Here is a 12,978-nt window from a genome sequence, read left to right as displayed (position 1 = left end):
CATGGTGGCACAGATTTACAACACCAAAGATCCGGTGAGATGAGGTGGGAGGGCTCCTGGGGGTCACTGGCCAGCCAACCTAGATGAATGGGGAAGCTCTGGTTTCAGTGATAGACTGTCCCACAAAACCAGGTGATGTCTCAGAAATGACACACAAGGTTGATGTCTAGCTTCCTCTATATATACATAAATGTGTCAGAAAGCCAGGTATGGTGGCTCATATCTATAAGCCCAACTCTAGGCTGAAGCAGGCCAGCCTTGTCTACAGAGTCAAATATGTCTTCCCCAGCATCCAGGCAGTGCTCCCAGTCACTCTAGGCAGCAGGGCGAGGCACTTCCTTCTGCTGGGCATGAGCATTTGATTCCTCTGTGCTTAACATCAGCAGATGTTCACTCAGCCTGCCCCTTCGGCTCAATGGCATGGCATCTCAGTGTGCCACTGAAGTGTTAATTGGTCACATGTTAATTTGTTAGGGTAGTCATGATGACTGGTGGCTCCTTTGTTGAACAAATATTTTTATATTATTAATCTTGAGATAGAGACTCAGTGTGTAGACCAGGCTGGCCTTAAATTCACAGCTATGTGCTTGTCTCTGCCTCCCAAGCTCTATGAGGAAGGGCACATAGCACAGTGCCCAGTCTTGAACAAATATGTTATTGACAGTCACTGTGGTTTGGATCTAAGTCATCTCCAAAGGGTCATGTGTTGCAGGATTGGTCCCCAGTGAGGCTGTGAGCAGAGATGGGCCTCGGGGTAAGTGCATTGTGAGGCTATGACATCATTGGTGGGTAGAGGGGTGGAAACTTGAGAATGTGGGGTCTGGTGTAGGAAGTCAGGTCACTGTGGGTGCACCATTGAAGGGGTTGCTAGAGCCCACTCTTTTCCTTTCTCTGTCTTTTCTCTCAGCTGCCAAAAGTTAGGATCACTTTAAACAAATTGAGTCTGGGCCTGAAGAAAGCTTGAAGAGGGCTGGGAGATGACTCGGCCAATAAAATACTTTGTTATGCAAGCATGAGAACCTAAATTCAATCCCCAGACCTCTAGGGAAAAGCTAGATTTGGGGGCTGGGAAGATGGCTCAGTGGTTAGGAGTGCACGCTGCTTTTGCAGAGGGACTGAGTTTGGGTCCCAGCACTCACACCCAACAGCTCACTACCACCTGTTACTTCAGCTCCAGAGGATCCAATACCCTCCTCAGGCACTGTACCCATGTGCACAACCCCACCCTAATACACACATATACATATAATTGAAGCAAACAAAATCAAACCTTAGATGCTGTAGAGAACACAGGTTCAATTTCTAGCACCCATGATGGCTCACAGCTACTTATAACTCAAGTTTCAGGGGATCCAACACCCTCTTTTGGCCTCTGTTGACACCAGGCATTCATGGGGTGCACAGGCTTAGATTCAAGCAAAACACTCATCCACATTTAAAAAAAAAAACTTAAAGAAATGAAGATAGAAAGAAAAAGAAGAAAGAAAAAGCAAGGGGTGGAGGAAAGATGAGAGGGAAGGAGGGAGGCAGAAAGAAAGGAAGAAAGAAAGAAGGGAAAGAAGGAAGAAAGGAAGGGGAGGGAGGGAGGGAGGGAGGAAGGAAGGAAGGAAGGAAGGAAGGAAGGAAGGAAGGAAGGAAGGAAGGAAGGAAGGAAGAAAAGATGGAGTGGAGACTGTAGCTGTAGCCAGGGAGTTGAGAAGCAGAAACAAGCTGGCCAACCTAGCCCACACACTACAACCCATGAAAGCCCTGCCTTGAACATCAAGGTGACTGGGAGAGGGGCTCCTGAGGCCCCACTGCTAGCTAAAGAGCTGTTGGTAGTTAGTGGCTGCTGGGAGCAGAAAAGTCAGCTTCCTCTTGGGGTGTGGGCCCCAGTAGGATGTCCATACTCCTGTGCATGGGCCTATAGTTACGTACTTGTGGGCAACAGTGATTGGACTCAGCGATTTTGCATTGTTGGTTGGTTGGTTGTTTTGTTTGAGACAAGGCCTTACCATGCAGCCCAGAACCCACTATGTAAACCAGGCTGGCCTGGTAGCTAAGGCTTACAGTTTCAGCTCCTAATCATCCTGCTTCTGTCTCCTAAGTGTGAGGATTGCAGGCATGTACCCCTGTGCGGGAGTCAGAACAAGGTCCTGTTTCTTTTTTTTTTTTAAGATTTATTTATTTATTATATTTAAGTACACTGTAGCTGTCTTCAGACACTCCAGAAGAGGGCGTCAGATCTCGTTACGGATGGTTGTGAGCCACCATGTGGTTGCTGGGATTTGAACTCTGGACCTTCGGAAGAGCAGTCGGGTGCTCTTACCCACTGAGCCATCTCACCAGCCCCCCAAGGTCCTGTTTCTAATGTGCAGCCTTGTCTATGTAGGACAAGGGACAATAATGGGAAAAGGAGGGAGGGGTAAGCTGTGTAGTAACTGAGAGCATCTCCCATGCCTGTCCTGGCTTCATTTCTGTTGCTAAGACAAAAGCAACTTAGAAGACAACGGGTTTAATTGCTGCCTTACAGTTTAGGATCAGTTCAGCACAGCAGGGAAATCAAGGCAGAAGCTTGAAGCAGCCAGTCACATTCACAGTCCAGAGAGAGTAATTGCCCACTCCTGCTTAGCACCCTTTCTAAACATATACAGTCCAGGACCCCCTACTTAGGGAATAATGCCACCCACCGTGGGCTGGGTTTTCCCACATTAATGAATGTTATCAAGATACCCCCCACCAACATGCTTACAGGCCAACCAGATCAGGATAATCCTTCACTGGGACTCTTCCCAAGTGATTCTAGATCGTAAGGTGAAAACTAGCTCTACCCATCACAAGCCCTGCTTGTATGTGTAATTAATCCAGTTGTTGGATGCACTTAAGAAGAAATACAGCAGAAATGAGAGGAGCCAGGCACAAAGGTGGGGATTCCATGCAGGAAACAGAAGGCACATGACCTCTAGGACCAATGGCAGACAATAGCTGCTGCTCTGGGTGGGGGAGGGAAGTGACCCAAGGGTCTATGCTTCTTATCTGGAGTGATGGGAGATTACCAAGACTACGTAGGGTGATGGCCATACCACCTCATGGGTATTCAAGGATTGTAACCAGTTTTAAGAAGAAATCAAGCCAGATCTAATAGCTCCAAGGAAGGAAGGACAGAGGAAGTGCACTGGAACCGGATCAACTAGTAAAATGCTTACTTTGCTGGCATGAGGAACCGCCTCTGATCCCTCAGGATCTAGTCAAAATGCGCATAGTGGCACACAGCCGTAATCTCATCCAGGGATGACAGAGACACCTGTATCCCTCGAACTCAAGGGCCAGCCAGCCTGGCAAACTCTGTAAGCTCCAGAAATAAAGTAGAGAGTAATTGAGGAAGACACTGACCTCCACATACATGGGCACACATGTGCACATGCACCTTCATACATTTACATGCATCAACAGCTACATGCACACTCTCATACACCACATAGACAAAGGGAGGGCGGGAGGGAGGGTGGGAGGTGGGGAGGGAGAGGAAGCAAGCCACAGGTCCTCCTATAGTAGATTTGAAAGCAGCCTGTACTTTGGAGTTGGGTGACACATCTCAAGCCTCCCAGCCTCCCAGCCTCCCAGCTGCCATCCTCAGCAAAGGACCAAAGTGTAGGTGGATGGTCCATCTCACCTATGACTGTGAGGCCTCCAAGGTCGACTGTCCAGTGAGACACTTAGGATCTTAGTAATCTGGGGACCATTCTCATTCTGGGCTGGCAGGATCCAAGAATCCCAGAAAAAAAGGGCAGCTGTCCAAGGTCTGACTTTCCAGGGCAGTGTGTGGGGACTCAGGAGGGTGGCTCCACCCACTGGTTAAATCAGCCCTATCTTCTTTCAAGATGAGCTTGGCCTTGCCTGAGGGGTCAGAGTGAGTTGGCCCAGCAGCTCTAAGCTGTCTCATGCCGTGAAGACAGCCTGGATTGAAAGATCCCAGAATAGAGCCTTCCTAAGGGGCCTCAGAGCTTGTAGGCTAACAATTTTTAAAAAGTAGCCAGGAGTGGTAGCATGAGTTAATATGCTACCATTCAGGAGGTTGAAGTTCCAGACCAGCCTAGGCTACACGGAAACCCTGTCTCAGAGAAAAAAATATGATAATAAATAATAAAATAGTAAACCCTATGCTAGATCTCAAAGTGACCAAGGGCTCAGAGGACTCTACGTTGGTGGCCACTGCCCCATCGTTTCTTTCAATATCAAATTCACCCTCTCCCTCCCGACCTCAAGGGTTGCTCATTATGGGCTCTTTGGGAGAAGGTGACATTGAATTAAACCATCTTGCATGGAGGGAAGGTGACCCCTGCACAGGATGACATCTTTATGCATCTTAGGGGGAAGTAGGACACCAGCAGAGATAACATGGTGTCTGGGAGGGGTGTGTCTTCTTGCTGGGGGGTGGAGGGTGTCTCTCTGAAGCCAGGGAGCAGGGTATTGGAGAGGGGAGGGGCTTGAGGCCATATAATGGGAAGTGGCTTGTAGCAGCTAAGCACACCTGAAGTATCTGCAAGTGACCTGAGGTCACCCCAGAAATTCTGTGCCTGGGACATAAGGAGGCCATGTGAAGCCATCAGCTCTGAGCCAGATGGGGCTGCTGGTAGGGGTTATTCAGACGTGCCTTTGGCCTTGAGATGGGAGCAGGGCGTGCAGGAAGAAGGTTTTGTCAGCTCTTTCTGCTACCCCAAGCTGCTGTGCTCTAGTTACGTTTTGGTTTGGCTTCTTCTTGGAGCAGGTCTCAGGAACATCCCCGCTCCTCCCCCCTGCAACAAAGACAGGAGATTGCTGGGTATCTGTGCACCCCAGTCCCACCTGGGCTGGCCCAGGGTCCTTCAGAGGTGTACATGAGGCTATCAGCAGGGAGAGAGACTCAAAGAAGAGAAAATTGACAGATAAAAAGAAAAAAAGGAAAGAGGGGAGTCAGGGATGGAAAAGAGCAAAAAAGGGGAGAAAGAGAGAAAGAGAGAGAGAGAGAGAGAGAGAGAGAGAGAGAGAGAGAGAGAGAGAGAGAGAGTTCTAACCCCATTCTCTCTAGGCTCTGCCAGGGCGCACAGGCCAGGTGGCGACAGAGAGAGTGGAACCTGGGCCAGGGACTCTCAGCAACCCAGGGACGCCCTGTGAGTGACTGGGCTGAGAAAGACTGTCTGCCTGCTGGGCTTAAATTAAGAGTAACTCTCACAGCCCAGTCACGTGTCCCAGCAGGTGGCAAAGACATTGGTCGCCAGAGGCTGCAGACCCAGAGCTGAGGGTAGTTAGAAGAAAAGGAATTTAAGGGCTGGAGATGTGGTTGAATGACAAAGTGCTTTCCTCGTATGTGCAAGGTCCTGACCACACCTCCGCCCCCCCCCAAAAAAAAACCCTACTTTGAAGAGAGAAATAAGTCTATCCACTTACATCCACTTTAAGAGAGACTCTCCAAAGAAAGACATGTTAGGGGTTTGGGTTTGTTTGTTTTTTTTCCCAAAGAATCAAGTTAAATTTGAAAGCAACTGAAAAGAAAAATTATTCACAGAGAGAGGTGGAGATCTATTGCAACAAAAAGGAAAACCGAACTCCTAACCGAACGTCATGCCCTACCCCAGGCACCCAACTCTGCGGAGCTCTGCTCACCTGCATCGGATCTAGTAGCTGTTACAGCCAGTCCTCCTGGAGTCCCGAGGGTCCCTCCTCAGCATCCAGGCTTGCAAGCAGTGAGTGGTACACAGATCCATGGACCAGAATAAAAACGTGCATAAAAACGCTGCGTGGGGCACCAAGAGCTGCGCACCGAAGCCAGTGCGGACAGAACAGGGCAGCTGCTCCAGCTGTGGCGCGAAAGAGGCGAGCTCCGCTGAAGCTGGGGGAAGGTCGGACTGACCAAGCTCTCTGATCATCCGCAGCCAAATATCTCGCACCATCCAACCAGGAGCTGAGAGCAAGCCTCCCCCATTGCTCCTTGCAGGGAATCAGGAGTTTTTTTCTTGATTTTTCTGTGTCCCTTAACTCGGCGCAGTGACTTCTCGGTGCCAAGCAGAACTCCAAGGAAGGGAGGGCATGAGGGACTGGCATGCTCTAAGAAGCAGCGCAGGGGTGGCGCTTACGGAACCGTTCTGTTCCACCTGTTCCTGGCGAGTCTGCAGGAAGGCAGGAAGCTGCTCAGAATTCAGCTACGTCCCCTTTACCAGTGGCGACTTAAATTATTCATGCTCTTAGAGAAACAATATTTAGGGTGCAGCTGCTAATATATGCCTTGGAAAACAGGCTTCCGCTCCTTTGACCTCACAGCGATATTACCACAGAAGACCTCAAAAACAGAAAGCAATTTCTTCTGTGCAGTGCTACAAAGTGCAGGCTTCACACTTGTCTGCCGCTGAGAAGTTAGACCAAAAATTCTTATCCTCTTCTTTTTTGTAGAAGATGGAACCCAGGACTTGGAAAATGCTAGGCAGGTAATCTACCACACCCCCACCAATGCACCCCGTGATTTATGTGCCCACTGATTGATTGATTGAGACAGGCTCTCACTATGTAGCTCTAGCCGTCCTAGAACTCCCTATATAGACCAGGATGGCTTTGAACTCACAGACCCACTTGCCTCTGTCTCCCAGTGCCAGGATTAAGGGATTGTGCCACCAGAGCCAGATCCTACTTACCTGTTTTTGAGGTAGTGTCTTGCTATGTATGTAGTCCAGGCTAGCCTAGAACTTGACATCCTGTCTCAGTCTCCCTTGTGCTTGGATCACAGGCATCCACTGCTACTCTAGACTCCTGTGTTTCTTTTTAAAGTTGTTAGTATTATATATTTCCCATAAGAACTTGCAAGGGACCAGCAAGCTGGCTCAATGGACAAAGGTGCTACCTCCAAACCTGACAACCTGAGTTCAACCCCTGGGACCCATGGGATGGATCTGTGACTAATATTTAATAGGCTCACCCCAACCCTCATCTCCAGCAAGATGTTTGTTCTCTGACCTCCACACGTGCAGCCAAATTCATGAGCACTCCCTCTTCTGGCCTTTAAGGGCACCTGCACTTATGTGCCCACCCACACATAGACATACACACATATAAACAAAAATAAAACAAATCTTTTTTAAAATCTCCCACACACAAAGAAAGAAACAAGCATAAACAACAAAACACAGCTGAAAACACTGTGAACACCCCACAACAGGAGCACCCCATGGCAGGAGCACCCCACGACAGAAACATCCCATGGCAGGAGCACCCCACGACAGAGTTGTTACATTCTTTGCTTCACTTGTGTATGTTTAAAGGTGACTCAAAATGTCTCATCAGGTAAAGAGCTTGCTACCAAGCCTGACATCCTGAGTTCGATCCCTATGACCCTACAGTAGAGAGGAGCCTTTTTGACAACTCCAAGGGAGTGACTCTTGAGGTTGTCCTCTGCCCTCCACACTCACACCATGGCATGCACAGGCTGTGGAGGTCTATATATGTGTGTGTGTGTGCATATGTGTGCATGTATGCAGGAATACATGTATGTGCATGTGTGTGTGCATACACCTATGTGTGCAGAGTGTATACATGTGTCAGCCTCTTTTGAGAAAAGCATCTCTCATTGGCCAGCAACTCACTGATCAAACCAGCTGTCTGGCCAGGGAGGCCCAGGGATCCACCTGCCTCCATGCCCCTAGCCCAAGGATGACAGGCTGTTGCTTCACAACACACACACACACACACACACACACACACACACACACACACAACTTTTATGTGGGTTCTGGGGTACTCAGACTTGCACTTTTCCAACTGATCAATGCCCCTCAACCAAAAATTGCATTTCTAAAAATGAGATAGTTCTAGATTTGGTCCCTGGTCTTTAGTTTGCTGACCTCTGGGGTATGCAAACATTTACACCCAAAAAGTGCTTTTCTGAGTCACAGGCTGCGTTGCTGTGAGCTAGTCCCTTAAGCCTGTGTCATCTCCTGTTCAAAACTGGGTGGAGTCCCAAGAAGGATTGTTTGACTGTAAAGTCAGACAAGGCTGTCAGAGGCGCCACAAACTGAGAAAGGCCGCACGACACAAGATGTTACCACTGTTAGTCAGGGAGCCCCAGGGCTACACAATTAGCATCAAATTTTCCTATTTCATGCCATGTGACTCATGTGAGTCACTGTGAACATAAATAGCCATCCCGGCTTCCTTAAGAGTCCTTTGGAAATGTCAAAAAGTTCTGATTTTCCTTTGGGCAAACGAGAGCATCCTGAGTCAGCTCTCTTCTAACTCATGCGGTCTTTTAGGGTGAACAATTACTCCCAGTTATCCCCTCCTTCCTGTTCACAGAGCCCTGCTGCAGTTCAGTGGGGCAGCACGTGTTTCCCAGCCGTCTGCCTTGGATGTGGCCATATGACTTGCTTTAGTTGGTGGCACATGAGCAGCCTGAGCCGTGGATATGGCCTGTCCTCTTGTCCTACCCTGAGAACAAGCATCCCCAAAGAAAACAAAAGGCACCTGTAGTCACCCACCTGGCTCCACCCCAACCGGATATATGCCAAGCAACCCACACAGTCTCACTGTGAAGCCTCGGATAGAGGAGAACTGGTGATCCCCCTGCCTCTGTCTCCTGGGTGCAGGGGTGACCTGGGTGTGTGACCATGCCCAGTTGAAGCCACTGATCGTGGAGCGTGGGTGTGATGGCTCATTTCAGTCAGGTGTCAGCCTGATTGGGCTGAGATTCCTGTCCAGTTGGCTAGACTTGGTTGCTAGGTGTGTCTGCGAAGGGGGTTTCAGAAATGCAGCATGTCTCAGGGGGATATTGAGTTCCAAGGGCTTGTGTAGGTCTTTCAAGGTATCATGGGACACCACTGCCCTGAAGATTGCAGAGTTTCATTCACTCAGAGAACATTTGAAGGTCGTGCCTAGATGTAAGATTCATGACCAATAGACCCATCGGTGTCACTGCTGCCACCATTCTGTCACCATCACAACCATCATCATCACCACAATCACCAATACCATTATCACTAACCCCACCATCACCACCACCATGACAATCACCATTACTGTAGTACTCACCACCATGACCTTCATCTCACTATGGCCAACATCACCACATCACCATCATGGTGATCCTCATTATCACTGTCCTCACCATTTTCTCCAGAGCAACAGGAATAGTTACAGGCCTAGATCCAGAAAACCAGCATTGGATTCTTTGCTCCTACACTTAAATCCGCTCTGTGCCTTTCAGGAACCCACTTAAGCTCTCCATGCCTCAACTTCACAGTCAGCAGTATGTACATGATAATGTTCAAATTTCCATTCCAGGCTTATGAAAAAGCAACACATGTGTGCCTGGTGTGTAATGCCGCTGCACATGTGTGCCTGGTGTGTGATGAGGCTGTACAGCCTGAGCCCGTGCCGGCACCACTCTCCCTAAGAGTCCATAGAAAGCAGACAGCATGCAAAACTGTGACAGGCCTTCGAAGCACTTAGGAAATCTATTAACAACAAACACAGTGTTAGCTAAATGACGTAATGGCCACTGGAGGGACAGGCTACAAAATTTAAAAGAACAATGAGAAGTTTCCAAAAATGCACAGAAGGAGAGGAAGAGGTGTGGCCCCGGCAAAAGGATACATAAAGCTCTCTTAGAGGCACCACAACTACAGGAGGCTTAGCAAGCACCTGAGGTCTGCCCACATTCTCTCTTTGTCTATGAGAGACTCCTGTTGGATGATCTAATTGTCAGTCAGGGAACAAACAGCAGAGCCTGATGCTGTTCTCTGGATTCAGCCTTCCAGGAACCAAGTAAGGGCAAGACACCAGCTCAAGGGAACAGGCAACGTTTTCCTCCTCGGGGCCCTACAGATGCAAGTCGGGCCTTCTTACTAGCCTGCTATGGGCTCATCTCATTTTACTCCCTTCTTGCTACCAAAGAATACAGACATAAGAAAGAAAACAGATTCCCCAGAGAACCCTGTGTCACAGTTCTCCAAGAAAAACCTCTCCTCAACTGTACATCCCCACCCCTGGCAACAGCATCCTGAGCTCCACCAGGGAGAGGGGAGCACTTATGTTGCTTGTGGTCTCTGGGGCGTGGAGTGGGCAGCAGAGAGTGCTCGCTCCGAGTGTGACAGCCCAAGCTGCACACACAGGCCCTGGCTGGGAGCCATGCCAGCTGGCATCCATCGCCCAGAGAACACCTCTGCCATTTATCCAGCAAGCAAATTACTACTTACATGTTCTGGGCAAAGTCCAATCACATGGCAACTGTGCGGATGAGGGAAATCAAAACAAAGGCAGGTGAAACAGGACAAAGTGGCACACACCTGCAGTCCCAGCACTCAGGAGTCTGAGACAAGAGGATTGCTGTGAGTTTGAAGCCAGCCTGGGCTACAGAGTGAGTTCTAGTCCAGCCTCAGAAACCCTGTATCAAATAAAAACAAGTAAATAGATAACCAAATTATCTTTGTTAGGGTTTCCACTGCTATGAAGAGACACCATGACCAAGGCAACTCTTATAAAGGACAATATTTAACTGGGACTGGCTTACAGTTTCAGAGGTTCAGTCCATTGTCATCATGGTGGGAAGCATGGCAGCATGCAGGCAGACATGGTCCTGGAGGAGCCCAGAGCTCTACATCTTGATCTGAAGGCAGACAGGAGGAGGGCCTCTTCCGTGCTGGGCAGAACTTGAATGCTAGGAAACCTCAAGGCCTGGTTATACAGTGACATACTTCCTCCAACAAGGCCACACCTGCTAATGGTGCCTCTTCCCGTGGGCCAAGCATATTCAAGCCACCACATAAATTCTTTGAAGACGGTGGAACTGTTCCCTTTAATCGAGAAGCAAATACAATCTTCACCCTCTTGGCATGCAGTGGGACTCAGGATGCTTCCTCTCACTTCATCCTTTTTCCCCTCTAGCAAATCATTTTAATACATATTAAAATAGAATTATACACTTTCCTCCATTCCTTTACTCCCTCCAACCCTCTCATTACCCCCTCTCAAATTAATAGCTTGTTTTTCTGTGATCACTATGTTACACAACATATATGCGTATGTCTGTGTGTATGTATGTACATGCAAATATATAAATACAACCTGAGGAGTCCATTCTGTTGTTTATACATGTGGTGTTAGGGCTGACTACTTTGTATTAGATAACCATAAAGAAGGCCATCCCTGGAAACGCTAATTCTCCCTCTGCCTGCAGTCACTAGTTGCTTATAGTTCCTCATCTACGGGTGGGACCCAGTGAAATTTTCCCCTTTCCACATTAGCAGGTTTGGAGGCTTGAATAAAAATGACCTCCATACAGTTATAGGGAGTGGCATTATTAGGAAGTATGGCCTTGCTGGAGTGGGTGTGGCCTTGTTGGAGAAAGTGTGTCTCTGTGGGGGTGGACTTTGAGTTTCAGATGCTCAAGCCAGGCCTGGTGTGACTCAGTCTCCTTCCAGCTGCCTGAGGATCCAAATATAGAACTCTCAACTCCTTCTTCAGCACCATGCCTGACCTGGCCTGCCATGATGATAATGGACTGAACCTCTGAAACTGTAAGCCAACCCCAATTAAATGTTTTCTTTATAAGAGCTGTCATGGTCATTGTGTCTCCTCACAACAATAAAATCCTAACTAAGGCAGCAGGTCTGTTAATATTGCCTGAACCGTCACACATGGCCAGGCCAGAGATCTCTGTAGAAAGCCTCCAGTACACAGGCTCACATGTGTTCACTGGGGCTGGGCTTTCTACAATCTTTTAATCTCTGCATTGTGTCCAATTATGATTTCCATCTTGCTGTAAAGAAAAGATTTTTTTGATGGCAGGTGGCAGCTAACTTACCTGTGAACAACCATAAACTGTGTTTGAGAATAATGTTGCTAATTCTTAATCACTGTTTATAGCTCCATAAGAGTTTGGGGGAAGTGTTCTTAAAATAGGCTTAGTTGTACCAGAAGTGGTGGCACACACCTTTATCTCAACATTCTAGAGGCAGAGGCAGGAAGGTCATTATAAACTCAAGGCTAGCCAACCCAATAAGACTATCTCAAAATTTTTTCTTAAAGAGATCAGTTCAGACCTGGGGGGTGGCTCAGTCTATAATGCAATCATGAGAACCTGAGTTTAAAACGCACTTGTCATCCCAGAGTTTGGGAGGCAAAGGCATGTAGATACTGGGAGCTCACTGGCCAGCCAGCAAAAACTACTTGCTAAGCTCTAGGGCAGTAAGAAACCCTGCCAACAACAACACAAAAAGGTGGATGGCTCCTGAGAAAGAACATTTGAGGTTGTCCTTTATCATATAGGCTCACATGCATGCACACACACATATATATATATATATATACACACACATACACAGGGAGAGAGAGATAAATATGCACACACATCAGATGAAATTAATCTTCTTCACTTGTTTTACATGCATCTTATAAAAGGAGTCTTTTTTTTTAGATTTATTTATTATTATATCTAAGTACACTGTAGCTGTCTTCAGACACACCAGAAGAGGGCATCAAATCTCATTACAGATGGTTGTGAGCCACCATGTGATTGCTGGGATTTGAACTCAGGACCTTCAGAAGAGCAGTTAGTGCCCTTTACCGCTGAGCCATCTCTCCAGCCCATAAAAGGAATCTTAAACTGTAGATATTCCCACAGAAACTTTAGAAAAGTGTGCCTGCCTAGCTTGCACACAGCCCTAGGGGCATTCCATAGAAACACACACATACAAAAGGAAGAAGAAACCATACCCAACTTGTTGGCATTCAGAGAAACTGAAACAAACAAGAAATCTGAGTAACTAGATACTGAGGATAAATGTGAAACAGATTAGGAAGTCATGAAACTATGTCTGTCTTAGTCTGTTTTGTTCATCTTAGTTACTATCCAATTCCTGCAAGGAGACACTGTGACCATGGCAACTTCTAAAATAAAGCATTTAATTGGGAGCTTGCTTACAATTTCCAAGGTCCATTTCCATATGGTAGGAAGCATGGCAGCAGATGTGGCATTGG

At 47.7% G+C, this 12,978-nt stretch overlaps 1 protein-coding gene across 30 annotated transcripts in view; it reads right to left on the bottom strand.

Annotated features, from left to right (window-relative positions):
- The window catches only part of Cacna1a (calcium channel, voltage-dependent, P/Q type, alpha 1A subunit), a 301,621-nt gene extending 295,568 nt beyond the window's left edge, over positions 1-6,053 (bottom strand). For 19 of the 30 annotated variants that reach the window (XM_006530587.4, XM_011248285.3, XM_006530603.4 and 16 more), the window contains exon 1: positions 5,623-6,041. The gene's annotated coding sequence lies outside the window, so the exon portion shown is untranslated. Of the gene's footprint in view, positions 1-5,622 lie in introns of all 30 variants that reach the window. The other 11 variants (XR_003947223.1, XR_003947224.1, XR_003947225.1 and 8 more) reach the window with 5 other exon arrangements.
- Positions 6,054-12,978: the final 6,925 nt, after the last annotated feature.

The sequence above is a fragment of the Mus musculus genome, chromosome 8 (assembly GCF_000001635.26).
Source record: "Mus musculus strain C57BL/6J chromosome 8, GRCm38.p6 C57BL/6J".
Classification (NCBI taxonomy): Eukaryota; Metazoa; Chordata; class Mammalia; order Rodentia; family Muridae; genus Mus; species Mus musculus.
Note: the sequence above shows the minus strand (reverse complement) of the source record. Positions and strands in the feature narration are given on the sequence as shown.